Raw genomic sequence first — 18,195 nt, 5'->3', positions numbered from 1 at the left:
GAGCGACAACGGCCCCCACTTTGTAGCCGAGGTTATCCAACTCATCTTAAAGGGGCTGAGTGTAAAACAGAAGTTCCATGCGGTCTTCCATCCCCAATCTGCAGGCTTGGTTGAGCGACATAATGCCACATTGAAGCTTAAGATAGCAAAAATAGTTGCCACCACAGGACTAAAATGGCCAGACGCTCTGCCGCTAGCATTACTATCAATGCGTTCCACCCCCACCAAACACCACTTAACCCCCTACGAGGTCGTCTTCGGGCGGCCCATGAACCTTTGAACTGCACCGAAACCAACATCCATCCACGACGTCCCGGACGTCCTCATGTCTGACTATTTGTATAACCTAACTAAAACGTTGTCTGTTATCCATCAGCAGGTGCTGCAAGCCATTCCCGATGTTTCCAGGGGCCCCGGACACGACATCCAACCCGGTGACTTTGTCTTAGTGCGTAACTTCCAGCGCACCAAGAGTCTGGAGCCCCGGTGGACGGGCCCCCTGCAAATCCTGATCACCACCCGAACAGCTCTTCGAGTGGAGGGGAAGCGCAATTGGCTGCATGCACACCACTGCAAGAAGGTATCATCGACCCTGACGACCACGGACAACATCACCGCCCAAGAAGAACTTCTGGACAAAGACCGACCATCCCTGAGCCGCTGCCCAGATACAGAGACACTTGAATTAATGAAATATCCCGATCCCACTGTGCCATCCAAGGAAGGGTATAACCTACGACGAAAGGAGGGAACTTCAGCTAAGCAGACCACAAACTAAGTGGAAATCTCAGAGCGGTAGCCTAGTCACCTCAAAGGCCACCAGGAGAGAAACTAAACAAAGTCTGTGGTTCTGCCCACTACCGAGTCCCTTGAAGGTGATGGAAGCGCCCGACATGAAGATGATGGAAGCAACCGGACGTCCGAAGATCCACTACAAAAACCCAAAGACTGACAGAATGCACAGCTCAAAGACTATTGCACTTTTCATTACCCTTCTCTTTTGCCTTCTCCTCATGGTCACCTTCTGGATCATGGAGGAGAGCACACCCGCTCATAAGACATTGCTGACCACCGTTCAACCTATCACCATGAAAGAACACCATCTGATCTCACTTTCACCCCAACTCCGAGAAAGGCGTAAGGAGTTCTGGAATAACTCTTTTGTGCAGTTGCTCCACCAACACAATCTTGCCGCCAACGCCACTAATTGCTGGATCTGTGGATTGCTACCACATGCCACTGGACACTCTATCCCTTTCATCCCTTCACCTTTTTCTGTCCATGGTTCCTGCCTCGCCTGGCTAATCCTCCTGCAGGAAAGCTACAAGGACAATGCCACTTCCGGCAAAACTGTGTCACACTTCTACCATGGGTTCTGGCTGAACAAAACTGGAAAAACTTCTGCCCCCTTCTGCCCTCTGAGATCAAACACTTCCTTTCACATGGACATCCCTGCCAAAGAATGAGTTGAAATGCAAGTGTTCAACAACCCAGCCAGACCCACCTTCTCTTACCTCCGGAAACGCACGGCCGCCACCCTAACAGTGGCCCTATCCGTCATCAACATCACTGGATTTGTGTGCCTCGAAGGCCTGGGGGCGCAGCTGGTGGGCCACAGCTCCTGCCTCATCACCCGAACATTGGACTCAGTTGATCCACCCTCCTTTGTTGCCTCCCCGAATATGTACTTCGTCTGTGGTACTAAGGCCTACACCTGGCTTCCGAAAGGTTGGGGAGGCACCTGCTACATCGCTTTTGTCCTTCCTCCGACATATGTGGCTCCAGCAAACCATCACCGACAGAAACGTGCCAAAGACCTTGTACAAGCCGACTCCACCGGAGCACAGTTCCTGGATGCAGTAAAGGGACTTGTTCCACTCTGGGGTCCAATGGCAAACAGCCGTGCCATCCGCCACTTAACTCAGGCAGTCGAGACGGCGATGAACATTACGGCTGGCATCCTCGCCAACAACACCGCCGAGCTTCAGGCCGTCCGCCTGGTGGCTCTTCAGAACCGCCTCGTTCTAGATGTGGTTCTGGCTGATCGTGGAGGAGCATGCCGCATCATTGGGTCCAGCTGTTGTACCTACGTACCGGATAACTCACCCTCAGTCTACAAAGCAATTGAACACCTCCACAGACTTTCCGCAGAGGTTCATCAGGAGCAAGAAGGATGGTCACTTGGGAGTTGGTTTTGGGACACTATTAAAAGTTGGGGATGGAGGCTGTTTTCATTTATCCTAATACCGGTTGTGATACTATGTGGATGTTGCTTGGGGATTCAGTGTCTGCCACCTTTATGTTCGCTTTTTATGAACTGCATCTGCCCTAAGACTTTGAACTTTGAAGCGGAACGAATGAAAGCTCTGTATGAGGTGGAAGTTCGTAGTATTATGGGGATAGATCCGAACTAAACAAGCTGGCGAGATATGTTAAAAGGGAGGACTGTGGAAATTTAGCTTGCAAACTGAACATTATCTGCGCCATCTTGTCTCTCCCCAGCGCAACACTCAGGAAAGCGCATGGCAGCCATTTTAGGCACCCTGGTCTCTCCCTGCTCATTGCCGATCGCCAGCGCGTCCCCCTGGCGCTGCAAGCATCCCCCGCGCGCCGGCCACCCCCGCTCTCTCATACACGGGCCATAAACCCTCTCCTTCTGCGCGACCCTGCCATGGAACCGCATCCCACGCCTGACCGACATCCCATACATGGTCATGCATCTCTTTGATAACCCCCTTCCTCTGCGCCCCATTGTCCGAACCGATCCCAGGCCATCACCTAGCCCTGCGGATGCAGTTTATTGCCCCTACTGTAAGGGAAACACCCCACATCAAAGGGATTACAGTAGATCAAGGCCCCCACCCCCTGAGACCCGACCGGTCACACACACCCCCGGGAATTGGCGGAATATCCTGCTGTGTGATAGCCATCTCCTACTGCGGGTGGGGTGAGAACTTCTACTGTAGCTATGCGTGGGATCGGATCTGAGCCAGGGATTCTGAGGATGTTCTTTCATGCATCAAAGTGATCTCAAGAATGTGCCATGTATGATAACCCTGCAATAAAGTCATAAACGTGTGTATAAGAGGCCAGGTCTCAGAGATGCAGTTAGAGCACCTTGTGACGATACCTTGCTGTCTGATCTGATGTGTTCTGCTCCGACGGAATAAAACTTTGTTTCCTGCCTTCCAGTCTCCGGCGCCTGCCTCTTTCATTGGTAAATTATCGAATGGTATGAGAGGCGATTACCGCCGGGCAATACTTGAAAGGTCATCGACTGAAACTGCCGCTACCATTTAACATAACAAGCTCAGAGAACACCTGCTACCTTTTCAGTGATAAGCGTTATCGGTATGCCAATTGGTTTCCTGGTACTTAAGACCAAAATTTCACAGGTAACCCTTTGCTATCATTCACACCTTTCTCACACAGAAAATATCACTAATGGCAACACACGGCGATGTCCCCAAATCGAACCCAGACAATGCGCCGTGCAACTTCAATTGTCACACGTTCCTCCCGTGTACCTACGGGCAACCACAATCCCGTCTTTCCCGAGAGCAGCACCTACCTCCACTCTACTACGGAACTGTCATCAATTCCCGACTTCCTACCTCCCAGAAGCCGTACAGACCACATAAAACTCAATACGACTTCAACATATAGTGTTAATACATATATCAATATCAATCAATAATCGATAAGCTATATACATGCCAAAATCATCAAACCAAAACAATAAAAACCATCTCTAGCTACCAGAAATACTGGTAGCTATATATACACGCAAATCATTAAACCTAAACAATAAAAACCATCATCTTGCTACCAGAAATACTGGTGCAGTTTGGATCACTAAATCTCCCCCTGCTTCCACGGACGGAATGATTTCTCAGTCACACGCACATACACACATCACACGCTGGTGGGGCCCATAACACCAATATTCATTCTCTCAAACTATCCGTGCCTACAGAGGGATATCTAATCCCAAACCACAGCTATTCGCTTGGATAGAGGAAACCACTTCTACTGAATCACCCTAACGGTTCCTCCATCCGGAGGTCAATTGGATCATTTAGTTGTTATTTAGTTTAATGACGCTTTTAACTCTCAAATTAATCAATAAACATTTCAAGAAATAATCACCCGACACAGTAATTCAAATAATGATTTTCTTTATCTAATTTAAATGCAGGTTAAACCCTAATAATGCAATATTATCTTTTGTCATATTTACCTATTCTGGCTAATTGTCGTTTTCTAAGTCAGAACTGGTCCTCAGAAAATTCATCAGAGTTCTAAAGTCTCCGTCCTCTTCCGTCAGCATAAGGATCTCTGATCATCGATTCTCCGTCAATAGCTCGGCACAAAGTGGTCTCTTATGAAAAGCAGCAGCATAGAGTAGCCCCTTCCCTCTCTAGACTACTAATATGTATACTAAAATTTACATGTAACAGTTACATTTTCCCAATTCCCAGGCCAATGATTGGCTGAATTCGAATATATCTCAATACATTAGGAAACATTTTCAAATTTTCTCATGTGGATGAAATCTTAAAGTAGACGTATGGGAAAGACTAATCCCAGGTTAAAATGTATCAGTTCGTTGGAAATAGGTTGAGTTCGGTAGTTCACTTTTCCCATTGGCAACAATTGCTTTACGTTCAGGGACATTGGCACCTCGCCCAGGGTAGTCTTCATGGGCATGGTCTGACAGGTCACACAAGGGACACGAACGAAGTCAGTGCAGGCGCCTTTCTCCATTGTTCAAATGATGAAGTCATATACTTTAGTTAGGTTTCAGTCGGCGGCCATCTTTTGGTAGGCCGAATAGTCAACTTTAAGCAAAGAAACACAAAATCGTAATTAATACATAGAAATGATTAAAACAGTGTTATTCCCTTACTGATACCCTTATGTGTATGCATTTATCTAGCCATATGCAACATTCAAAGCCGTTAATGCAGGTTTATTTAAGCGCAAATCACATTAACACTGCTCAAGCAACATTTATCGTTTTAATATGCATACAAACTTAGTTCACTTACTAATTTTAGCCATGCAAATGCATTCCCACGTGTATTCTCTTGGTTAATAAGGTTGATTTAGTACCTTCACATCAAGCCATTAATTATTATAATTAATTATTAATCATTTTAATATAAACAAATGGATTGGGTATATAGAAAGAAAACATTTTACCCGCTCCATCAGCTGCACAGGGGGGAGGGAATGAGGAAACCCACTCTCTCCCCCAGAAGGAGCCTTTACAGCTAGAAAATCGCTTCTCTGTGTTGGGTGATATCCAGGGGGCCGATGATGGTCAAACTGTACAGGATACAGGCTCGGTTCTGGGCGGTGTTGATGGACTCGGGTCTAAGAGTACAAACCAAGTGGGACCAGCTTCGGAGAACTTGGTGGAAAATCTATTATTTAACCTAAGGCAGGACATTCTCGTAAAGTTTGAAATCTCGGAGGGTAGCCAAAAGGGTATTCAGGAGAAGTGCGAGATACTGGAAGAGAAACTAGATGGACTTGCTCAGCGTACTTTAGTGTTGGAAGGTGAGGTGAAGTCCACGGCAGCCGTCCTGTCCGAGAATTCAAGTGATATCGCAAATCTCAAAGCACAAAATAAGCAGTTACAGGAGGATATGAAGAGGTTGGAAATACAATCCAGGCGAAATAACTTGAGACTCCTTAACATTCCAGAAGGCTTGGAAAAGAGCGATATCAAAGGTTTCATATGTAAATTGTTGAAGGATGGACTACTACAGGATAGGCCGGATATTGACGTGAAGAGTGAGATTCAAAGAGTTCACAGGGACCCTTTCAAGTTGATTCCTGCTAGGAAGTTTCCCAGGAAATTCCTGGTAAATTTCCTTACATTTGCAGTTAAAGAATTAGTCCTGGGTGGTGCTCTGAAGGAACGCCTTTTGAAATTTGAAGATTTTAATTACCAAATACGATCAGATATTGACAAGAGAACTGCGCAGAGGCAATGGGAGCTGGGTTCTAAAATGAATGATCTACGTAGTAAGGGGGCCCAGGTCCAGATGAAGTTCCCTGCAATGCTGAGAATAATGTGGTGTAACAAGATGCATAATATTAGAAACCCAGAAGAAGTAGATGATTTTTTGGCCCAGATGGACAGATCAGTTTAGTAGTCTAGTTGCCGGCGAGCGCTATCTGCGCTGTATTTTGATAGATATTCATAGATTCAGTAAATCAACTAGAATTCGTAGTAACTGTTTTGTTTTTTCCTCTCTTTGCTTTATTCTTTCTATTACTTTTTTAGATTTTTTTCTTCACTTGGGGGGTCACAAATGGGCGGAGGTTTCGCCTACGGATGGGAAAGGGGGGTTCCCTGAGGTGGGTGGGTGGGGGGGTGCACTGGGTAATGGGAGCATGGGGGAAAAAAAGAAAAATACGTCCTACTTCTGCCTAACTGGTATCTGGCAATAAGTACATTGGCTTCCGGGTAGTATTAAGTGGGTGTCTTTATGAGGTGAGGCGGAATATGGTGTGGAGAGGGACAGGCCGAATTTTGAAGATGAGTAACTCCGATTTGGTTAAGTTTTTTAGTTAATGGCCTGAGGTCCAGAAAGAAGATGCCTAGTGTGACTGAGTTTCTTAGGAATAGCGAGGCGAAGATCATTTTGCTACAGGAGACTCACTTGGAGCGGGAGGAGCGGGGGCCATTCATTAATAAGTTGCGCTGGGTCCAGGAAGTAGTCTGCTTGGATCATAGGGGAAATACGAGAGGAGTTGCATTAATCATTAGAAATAACTCTGGCATTAAGCTGGTCAGCTACGAAACAGATTCCTCTGGAAGATGGTTGGTGACTAGCTTGATGATCCACGGGATGCTGATAGTTGATGCCACCTATTATGGCCCTAATAATGATTCCCCAGAAGCCCTGTCTAAGTTGGCACTGCGCCTTCTGGAAGCTACTGCCCCAGTTATCCTTGGAGGGGACTTCAATATAGTTCTAAATAAGGTCCTCGATAGAACTTCTAAAGTTACTTATGTGAGTCCCCCTAGAACGACTGCTATCTTGAAAAATATGATGTCTGAGCTCAACTTGGTTAATATCTGGCGAAGTAAGAGGGGGGGGTAAGAGACTTCACCTTCTATAGTAAAAAATACTGACATCATTCATGTATTGATTATTCCCTGGTAGATCAGGAGTTATTAGAAGTGGTTGAGGTAGTTAAAGATGTACCTGCTATTCTAGCAGACCATGCAGCAGTTTTTCTAGCTTTCAGATACCAACAAAAATCGGGTATGAAAAGGTGGACCTTGGATAGGACTATTCTGTTGGATCAGAGGGTAGTAGCAAATATTGCGGATAAGACAGTGGTCTTTTTCATATTAATAGAGGCTCAGCGACTATGAAAGTAGTTTGGGACACTTTCAAAGCCTACTTAAGGGGTATTCTTAGTTCTATAATGGTGGGTAAGAGGCGTGCCCTAAAACAGGAAGATGAGGATTGAATTAATGAAATCAAGGCTAAGGAAGGGGACCTTCAGAAGGCATCGTTGGACGGCTCGGATGGAGTCTCTGTGCTTAGCGAAGAAATTGAACAGTTAAATGCAGAATACCAGAGGCAACTGGATATAAGATTATTAGATAGGTGGAAAGTTAGTAAGTTGCAACATTTTTCATATGGGGAAGAGGTGTAGTTCGCTTCTGGCCTGGAAAGTAAAAACAGACAAGTCCAGAATTGTAATCCGAAATCTGAGGGATATAGAGACTGATGCTCTACTGAGCACCAATTTAGATCTATGTTTTGAGGCCCAGAGATACATGAGTAGGCTATACGGAGAGGATATTTCTCCTAGGAAAGAGTGCATAGAGGCCTGGCTAGATAAGATTGAGCTCCCACGGTTAACCAATGAGCAAAGGAGACTTTTAGAGGCGGAGATTACGGAGGACGAAGTTATGATCCAAATTAGGAATATGGCAAGGGGAAGGCTGCTGGTCCAGATAGCCTCCCAGTTGAAGTTTACTCTCAACTTCTGGATATTATTGTTCCAGTTTAGACTATGTCAATGCGCTTTACATCAGACTTCCTATTTATCTGATAAAAAAGCTTCAGATCGTTCAGAACGCGACTGCGAGAGCACTACTGTGTATGTCTTATAGGTCCAGCTCCAAACAGTTGCTACGGGAGCTGCACTGGCTTCCGGTGGATCAGCGGCTGCTGTTCAAGTCCGTTACGCTTGCCCACAGAGCTCTTTATAAAGCGGGGCCTCTGTACTTGAGGAGGCGTTTTGATTTCTATGTACCGCCTAGGTATCTTCGCTCTACGGGGCAATGTTATACAAAGGTACCGTCTTGTTAGAACGGGAGGCAGCTCCCTCTCAGTTAGAGCAGCTAAGGCCTGGAATGTTCTGCCCTTCGAGCTTCGGAACATCGGCGATCTCAGGCTGTTCAAAAAGCAGCTAAAAACTTTGCTTTTTAAGTAACTTCCTAGCCCCGGCCTATGCCCCTCCGTCTCTTTTTCCTTGGCTTCCACGCCGGGACACTTTCGAGTATACGTGTGCGCTATAAATCTGGTTTAACATAACATAACATAACATAACATAACAGTGTTGAAAGACCTATTTAATGTAATATACTTAGAGGGCGAAGTCATCCTGTGATCCTGGGCAGAGGCCACCTTAACCCTAATCCTGAAACCAAACAAAGATCCTTTATCAGTGGACTCTTATAGGCCAATTTCACTTTCAAATTCCGACTATAAGATGGTCTCCGGGATAGTAGCCTCTAGGGTCGTCCAGGTTACTAAGGGAGTTATCCATCAGGACCAAAGAGGTTTTATCCCTGGGAGACAGCTCAATGAGCTCACCTTTTTGATGCTTGGGGTTATCGATTTGGCGTGAGTCCAGAACCTCTCAGTGTCAGTAGTAGCAGTAGACGCTGCAAAGGCGTTCGACCAAGTACATTGGCCTTACCTTTGGGAGGATCTTAAGTCCTATGGGTTTCCCAGAATATCGTCAAGGCGATGCAAAATATTTATCATCTTCCCAGAGCCAGGGTGTTGGTGAATGGTGAGTTGTCTGACTGACTCGATATTACTAGAGGTACTAGACAGGGGTGTTCCCTCTCCCCGCTCTGTTTCAACCTATATATATAGAGCCGCTTGCATCTCTGATTCTAATGGATATCACTATACTCCCCTTCAAAGCGGCTGGGTTCGAAGCAAAGGTGGCATTGTATGCGGATGACCTTATTCTTTACACCATTAATGCAGAGGTGACAATCCCTAACTTAATGGCCTTGGCACGAAATTTCGGCCGGATCTCGTGACAAAACTGAAATTATGGAATGGAATCAGGCAAAGCGAAGTACAGGGGCCAAGGCCCAAATGTGTTACTTGGGTATTACAATGACACAGAAGCTGGAAGATATTTGTAAGATTAACTGGAAAAAACTCAGTCAAGAGATTGGGAGTCTATTGGTAATGTGGTCAGATTTACTGTTAAACATTTATGGACGGGTTAATCTTATTAAAATGGTAGTTCTTCCAAGAATTACTTTCTTCTTTAATACTATACCCCTTGCCTTCCATAAATAAGATATAGGAAAGCTTCAGGGGAAGATTGGTAGTTTTATTTGGTCCTCTAAGGGGGCTAGGGTATCATGGAAGCAGTGGAGAAGGAAGTTAGAATAGGGTGGGCTGGCTCTTCCAGATTTGGTAGCATATTGTCATGCATTTCAATTTAAAAATGTGCGTATTCTGGCTAGGAGGGTGGATAGGTCCCCCCTGGGTCTACTTTTTGGGGCAATGTTAAGTATGGTGGGGCAAGGGCAGAGCTATTTCCTTTTTAAATATGGTGACCCAAAGTTTTCAAAAACGTCAGATTGAAGACCTTGCAGGGAGCCCTAAGAACTTGGGTGTATTTTCGGAAAAAACTCGGCGTTTCTTACTATTCATCCCGGGCACTGATTTGGGATTCACTGGGAACCTCTGAATGTTTGAGAGACCAACTCAGTTTGCCACTTAAATGTGCGGGCTTACTCCATTGGGGAGATCTTAAAATGTCATCGGGCCTAGTGAGCTGGGAAGTCCTGAGTAATTTAACCAGGGGCCAACTTACCAGGATTAAATACTACCAACTTAGTTCCTGGTGAAATACACAGGCTTGGGCTGAGGAGGGTGAGGATGAATGGTTAGACGAGGCAATGAGAGTAGGTCCGCTAAAAAAGGACGTTTTCCGGTGGTACTGGGCTTTGGTGGAGGCCGAAGATAATTTGGTTTTAGATATCTCTAAGCTTTGGGCAGATGATCTTGAGGGTGAAGATCTTAACGAGGTTTGGCAAGTCTCTTTTGACATATCTCAGACAGTGGTGAAACTGGCCTCGCACAAGCGTAACCATCTCTTTACCACACATAGAGTTTATTGGTCTCCATCTAAGTTGTCAAGAGCTACCGGAAATCCATATGTCTGCCCAAGATGCTTTTCTCTATCAGCCGATGACACCTACATGTTCATGGTATGTCCGAAGATCCTTTGTTATTGGACTGAGATATGTAAGTTCCTTGTGGATGTAACAGGGAAACAGATTAAGGTAAGCCCTAGACTTATCTTTTTTGGACTGTATCAAGATGGGCCACAATTAACAAAGACAGTGATTTCTAAGTTTATCTTTTATGCAATACTTTGGCAAGGCGGGAAAATTGTAGGGTATGGAAGTCTGGGAGTCCACCTTGCTTTACTGACTATTTAAAGAACTTACAGGCACTTGCATCACCCCTAAAAAAAAAATAAAAAAAAATAATAAAAAAAAAAAAAAAAAAAAAAAAACGCTAAATTTGCGAATCGCAAGAATAGCCCACTTGTGACTGCAAAGTACCCAGCAGCAATGCATGAACGAAAATACAGGGAAAACCCATGTTTTCGCTAAAATAAGGAATCGCAAATAATTCTGAGAATTGGATTGCGATTCTGTAATTGCGTCTTCCAATTAGCGAATTACAATTAAATATTCGCAATTCTATGCATGAAAAAAATTGCAAATTGCTATTTCCTTGAAAATCGCAATTTAGCAAGTGCAACATAAGAAGGATCACAACTAGGTGGTAATCATGAGTGCAAATTACATACAGCTGAAATTCAACAGAAACTCACTTAATGTCAGGAATCCCCTCCCGCACATGGATTCCCTCCCACGATGCCACTTCCGTGAACCTGGTGCGCTTGGAGGAGAGCGGACTACAACTCCCAGAATGCCCTCCGGCAACAATTGCCTTATGCAACTCAAGAGTTCTGGTTACATAACACCAAGGGAAACGCCTAGTTTTCATGTTATGCAACTCAAGAGTTCTGGTTGCATAACACCAAGGGGAACGCCTAGTTTTCATGTTATGCAACTCAAGAGTTCTGGTTACATAACACCAAGGGTAACGCCTAGTTTTCATGTTATACAACTCAAGAGTCATGGTTATACAACGCTGAGAGTACTACTTAAGGAGAAGATCACTGGGACTCGGCATCGGATATTCTGATCTTTGCCGGAGTACCTGGTTGAGGTACACGGACCCGTTGGTGAGTTGAGCGGCGGAAGGAACATTCTAAGGAGCGGAGGAGAGGTGCTGGCGTATGCTTCCTGCCCGTGTCCTGTCCCGTTCTGAGAGCCGTATTCAACGTCATTGGGCACAAGTCCCGTTGGTAGAGCCGAAGCTCCCAACGGCCTGACAATTTGGAGAAAACGAGGTTGGTGCGAGCCGAAGCTCCCAGCCCTCGTTCCTTGGGTAAACACACGCTTAGAGCTAAGACGCTATCCAGGAGGTGTTTCCGCGTCTTAGCCATCAACACTCGTAGGAGAACTGGGATAGGTAGAGCGGCTGCTCCCATCCATTCTCTGCGCCACCTTGGGTATCATCACTTAAACCCGGATACAATAGACGCACACTAGGAGGTGTTCCCAGCGTCTTTGTGTTGTGGCAGTACTCTGGGGGATACTGGTAGAGCGGCTGTTCCCAGGTGGTAGAGAGCCCGGCCGGGTGACTCCCACGTGCCTCCGTAGATTCCACAACCTTGGAACTACCCTTCACAGCGGTCGAGTGGCATTGTCGGCCACTGCTTAGCACTGTGCCCTCCGTTGGAGCATACCGGGTCCGGTGTGCATGCGGAGGACGGTTAGACGAGCTGTGAATGGGTATCGTACGTTAACTGGTGATTCCAGTACCGGTATTCTTTGTTGTCTGTAGTTGTTTATCTGTTTATTAAATCATCCTTAAACCTCCATTTCTCTGGTCCATCGTCTGTTTGTCCCAACCCCGAGAAAGCCAGGACGTTACACTTAAACACACCTAGAATGCCCCTGAACATTTCACAATGGCAGCGCTTTACCTGATGGCGAGGAGGATGAGGCTCCAGGCTGCAGCACACAGAAGGAGGCGAATACAGGAGCGCATCTTCAGAGTCCGCATTACATTGCTAGGACAAACAGAGGAGGAGATATACGACAAGTATAGGCTCAATGCTGCAATGATCACTGATTTAATAACTGAATTGGATCCCATTTTGCAGCGTCAGACACGTAGGACCAATGCAATGCCCACCCATGTCCAGGTCCTATGTTGTCTGCACCTAGTGGCGTCAGGCAGTTTTCAGGGGGTCATAGCAGTAGCTGGAGGTGTGTCTCAAAGCACACTGTCACGTATCTTTAAAGCATTCCTTAATGCCATGATGTCCCGGATCAACTCCCACATTAGCTTCCCCACAACCGCACATGACCTGGCCAAGATCAAACAGGAATTTTATCAGATAGCCCCCTTCTTACAAGTCTTAGGTTGCATTGATTGCACCCATGTAGCAATATGTCCCCCTGCAGATAATGAATACATATATAGGAATAGGAAATGTTATCATTCCATAAACATACAGGTAGTATGCAATGCAAAATAAATAATAACTGACATTGTGGCTCAATACCCAGGAAGTGCCCAAGATTCCTATATATTCCGCCAGAGTGGCATACACACTCGTATGTTCAGGGGTGAATTTGGAGAGGGACATCTGCTTGGTAAACATGTGTTAATAATTCTCACAGACATTGTACGTATGCCAATGGATTTCCGCCACTGACCCTTTGCTTACTTCCATGCAGGTGACAGCGCATACGCCTTGTGGAATTACATCGTGACGCGAGTCAGAGGACGACAACCAGCAAGGGCCACACCGACGTGCAGCACATGGGGCAAGCACAGCAGAAGGGCGCAGGAGACGCACAGAAATTAAACAAAATTATTTCTGAGTTGAGTAATGATGAGACAATACACGGCTATTTTGATCAAAGTTTGTTTATCTCAAATTAAATAGATTGTAGTGTTGAAGCACACATATCAGGTGCCCAGTAGCACAGGAATAGCATTAATGAACAAAAGAAAAATGGAAATAATACTATGACTTGAAAGTCACAACTGGTGTCTCCGCAAATGGTTACCTCACCATGTCTGAATGTCTTTGGACATGCCAGTCTATCTCTTCCTCCTACGCACACCCAGTCGCCTTGCGGCTGGTGCATCTCCCCCCTCATGTTGGGTATGGAGGGTGTACTGCTGCGAGTGTTGCACCTACTTGCAGTGACAGACATTGACAGACTGCTGAGGCTTGAGGCCTCCTCACTCCCCTCTTCCACCGTCCCATTGTTAGACCCAACTTTGGCAGCATGCATTTGTTCCACTGCATTTGTTACCTGGCCCAGTGCCTTGGCCACATCCCACTCCAATGGGACATCTCAATCTGCATTGTGAGAGACCTACGTGCCAGCAGTGCAGTGTTGATGGCCAACCTATTATTTCCTTTGGCATATACGTGCAAGCGCTGCATCAACTGACGATGGTGTCTCGCCTGTGACACATGTCCCTTCTTCATCACCCTGGTCAGTTCCCTCACGCAATCTGTCATGACAGCGATGTTACCTGCCATCTTTCCAATTTGTGCCTGCACTAACCGCGTGTTTTTTGCCTGCAGGCGCTGCACCCGGAGCATCTGGCCCTCCAGACCACTCCAGACTTCAGTACGTTGGTCCTCCTGCCGTGTGAATTGTGATCTCGCTCTTTGCTGCCGGCTTCCGACTGTGCTAATCCGGACCTGTGCTCAGGGTGTCAGCGTGGGTGTTCCTTGAGCCTGGCTGGTCTCTGGTGTTACAGGTGCCACATCCTCTGTTTCCATTGTCTGCAGTGGTGGGACTGTTGCCCTGCGTGTAGTAGGAGCACGGGATGGATGTTGTGGTGCCACAGGTGTGTCCATCTCATCCACAGTGGTAGTATCCTGTGTGTCCATGCAGTCACTGTCCACTGCCTCTCCTTGTTCTGCATCTGTGATGTTAAACAGTGCAAATCTGTATTAATTTATATCTGTGATGTAATGTCACATTAATCATTATTTTCCTGCAATTAAATAGTTTCTGTTACACTATGTTTGAGTCTTTTTATTTCTAATTGTGTGTTTGCCAAAGTACCTGCCTGAATCTCCCATAATGCACTTTTTTGTGTTTGGAAAATGTGGACTGGATCTGCTTAATGGACACTTGTGCTGTACTGAGGAGAAGTGATAATTTTCATATATATAACAATGGTCACTTGCATGCATCTTACCTTGAGATGTGTTCGCCGCTCCAGAGGTGTCCAGCTGCGGCACCCTAATGACGGCTTCAGGCTGGAGTGTGGACTCCACCATGTCCTCCATGGGTGTGTTCCCAGTCTGTGTTGGTGTCCCCCCTCCTGTCTTCCTGGCTTCCTTCAGCCTCTTGGCGACCCTTTCTTTTGCACGACTACGCAGGTCATACCATCGCTTTTTTAAATCATCTATGGTACGGTGTGTGACACCCACAGCATTGAATTTATTTTGAATCCGGATCCATATTTTCCTTTTTTCTTGCTCTGGTACTTTCAGGGACAATTTGCCAAACAGCTTGTCATGGCTGATTACCACATCCTCAATTAGTGTCTCTATTTCGGAAGACAGCCAAACCCCCACCATTTTTTGTTGCCTGTCCAGCCGAAAGACGGTGCATCCGGGGGGAGGTACGACTTCGCTCTTAGTGATTTCGCAAATAGCAATTTCGCTAATTGCGAAATCGCAAATTGCGATTGCGATTTATAGAGATTCGCAAATTATTCGCAGATTTTATGGTGCATGGCTTTTTGCAATTCCTTATTTGCGATTCCTTATTTTTCGCAAATAAGGAATAGCAATTTTCTGTTTTGATGCATGTGCCTGATAATCTCTACAAGGCAGCTGGATATAGCTTGTGATGCAAGAAGTCAGGAGAAAGTATGGATGCTGTTGGTGGAGTGAAGTCAGCGATCAAGTAGGTCCGATGATTAAGCCAATATAGTTGTCGGTCCTGGTTTCCTCTGTTTCGGGTCAACCCGTGAAGAGGTTGGAAATGGAAACAGCTGTTTTCTTGTATGGAATGGCTCTTCTCTAGATATTGGCAACCATTATAAGAGCATCGCCAGCAAGAGATTTGGCAGAATGAGGACAAAATAAAAAGAGAAAAAAAAAGCAATGGCAGTAAAATGAAAGGGTCCTGATGGTAATGGTCCCACGAACCCCAGCAAAGCCATCAGTGGGTTGGGAGGAAGTGACTGTTCAAGAATGAGAGGCAAAGTAGAGTAAATGTCCCTCCAATGGGAAGCTATCTCCCCACAGGTACATGATAAATGTAGGAAATCGGCATAGTTCGCCTGGCATTTGGGGCAACAGTGGGGTCAAGAGGGATCAACTTTTGCCAGCGCCTGGGGGGGGGTAGTATAAACCCTGTGAGGATTCTTATAATGTAACCATTTATGACGGTAATTACCTGCCACATCTCTAGTCTGTGTACAGCAATAATACCAAGTCTTATCTGGGATAGAGATACTCAGGTCTCGTTCCCATGCATCCCTGGTCTTCTCCCCTCCCGCAGATTTCAGATGTGGTGTAAAGTGTGATATAATTTGGAAACAATATGGCTGCTGTCTTAGGAAGCAATCACCAGTGTAAGGGGTGGGTAGTCTTTGTTTTCAGCTGGATAGGCGGGTAATACCTCACGCAATGTGTTATGTAAATGATGGAATGTGAATCCTTTGTGTCGAATGACCTCCCTTAGCCAGAGTGGAGCTGGATTTGAGCATGCCATTTGCCAACAGGTCTCCTGAGACATTTGAGTGAAAGGAACACTGCACCAGGTGTTCAAGAGTAAGTGGGAGCTATAGGTTAAGTAGCGGAATATAGCTAATCTCCTCCTAGGTAGCGCAAGAGTTCAAACCATGCCCAGCAGGTAGAAGCGAGTGTGTGTATGGTATTGGGGTCATGCGGAAGGCTCTGTGGTAATATGATAGACAATGGAAGATGTGGCAGTTGTGTCTCTTCAGGTTTAAGGAACAGCAAGCGGGGCATCTGAGAGATACCAATAGTAGGCATAATGTGCCTGGGCTACGCAATAATAAAGTTGGAGGTCTGGGACCCCAAAGCCGCCATGCTCATAAGGAAGTGTGAGGAACTCCCAATGAATACAAGGTTGAAGGCCGGCCTATATGAGTCATATGCCATGCTCATAAGGAAGTGTGAGGAACTCCCAACGCATACAAGGTTGAAGGTGGGCCTATATGAATCATATGAGCAGTCCACGCAGAGAAGCAAAAAACTGCTAGTGAGGGCGATAGGAATATTTAAAAATAGGTAAAGAAAATGCGGTAACACAACCATTTCAATGACGGCTATGCGCCCAGAAGTTTAATCCATTGCTTCACCTGCCTTACAAGCTTATCTATCGCAAGAACATAGTTGTGACCGATTACTTCGGAACGATCTCTATCAATGCCTAAGTACTTAGCGTTGTCTGTGCACCACTGTAGGGGAAGGTTGATGTCAGAAGGCAAAGTGGCGTCAGTAAGTGGAAATAATTCAAATTTAACCCAGTTAATATGTACACTGGAGAAGACACCAAACCACTGTATCTCTTAGACCGGTGGAGGCAAATTAAAAGGAGGGTTATGCACAAACAGCAATATGTTGTCTGCGTAAAGGGAAACTAATAGTGTGCCACGTGGGAATCTGAGGCCCCTCTGAAGATGCCTTTCCTACAAGTGACAAACCAAAGGGTCCATGGCAATTTTAAATAAAAGGGGAGAGAGTGAGCAGCCCTGTTGGGTGCCTCGTTTTAAGGGATAGGGCTCCGAGAGTGTACCATTGAGTCTCAGATGGGTTAAGGGGTCCTGATATAATAAACAAATCAGACTGCGGAAACCGTTAGGGATGCCCAATTATACTACAGTGACGTGAAGGAAGGACCATTCAAGAGAATCAAATGCCTTTTTGGCATCTAGTAGGGCAACTGACAACAAAATGTTGGGGGAAATCTGGTTGAAAACTGCAAAAAGAGTACAGAGGTTAATGGAAGTGGATCGACGCAGGGGCGTAACACAGGCCCCCGCAGCCCCCGCGGTGTGGGCGGGCCACCACGCTCCAGGGGCCCCCTCACTCTCAGTGGAGGGAGACGGCTCTTCAGTCTTCGCAAATAAAATGGTGCTCCTGCGCGCAGGGCCTCCCCAAGTCAAGTCCCCATAAATTAAACTGTGTGCCCACGCCACGGTGAGGGTCTCTAAGCCTCCGAGTCTTCCTTCTCTGTCTGTCTCGCTCCTCAGCTAGTGAAAACCGAGACTTCAAGAAACGGGTATTACCCTCTGTTTCCTTCTTTCGTTTATTTGCTCCCCTGTGAAATGGATCCAAAAAAGAAAAACATTTTTGCTGAAAACGTTGTATTTTTCTGACACTAGTGCAGACTCGGGGTGGAGAGAAATAAAACATTCCAAATGTGAAAAATAAATAACTGATTAAAGCAAGACAGAGTGGTTGCAAGGTGTCCAGATGGATTTATTTACACCTTGACACATTAGCGGCACTTTACAGTGTTTGCCAGTGAAGTGCTACTTTTGTTTCTCCTCTCTCTTTGAACAACATTGTTTTCCCTTGGTGGGAAAGTGCACCTTGCCTGGAGGTACTGAAATACCTGCTTGATGGGTGAATTGGAAAACAAAATGTGTACAGCGACTGTGTGTTTACGAATGTGGTCTTTTTAAACCATACTGCCTATGTTTTGAAAAGATATAAGCAATGGGCACTGAAACGGGTCCCTTCTGGGCTCTGTAGTCATGGCCTTACCTTTTCATGCAAAAGCACTAACTAATT

Source organism: Triturus cristatus, chromosome 2_1, assembly GCF_964204655.1.
Source record: "Triturus cristatus chromosome 2_1, aTriCri1.1, whole genome shotgun sequence".
Classification (NCBI taxonomy): domain Eukaryota; kingdom Metazoa; phylum Chordata; class Amphibia; order Caudata; family Salamandridae; genus Triturus; species Triturus cristatus.
This window is presented reverse-complemented; position numbering follows the sequence as displayed.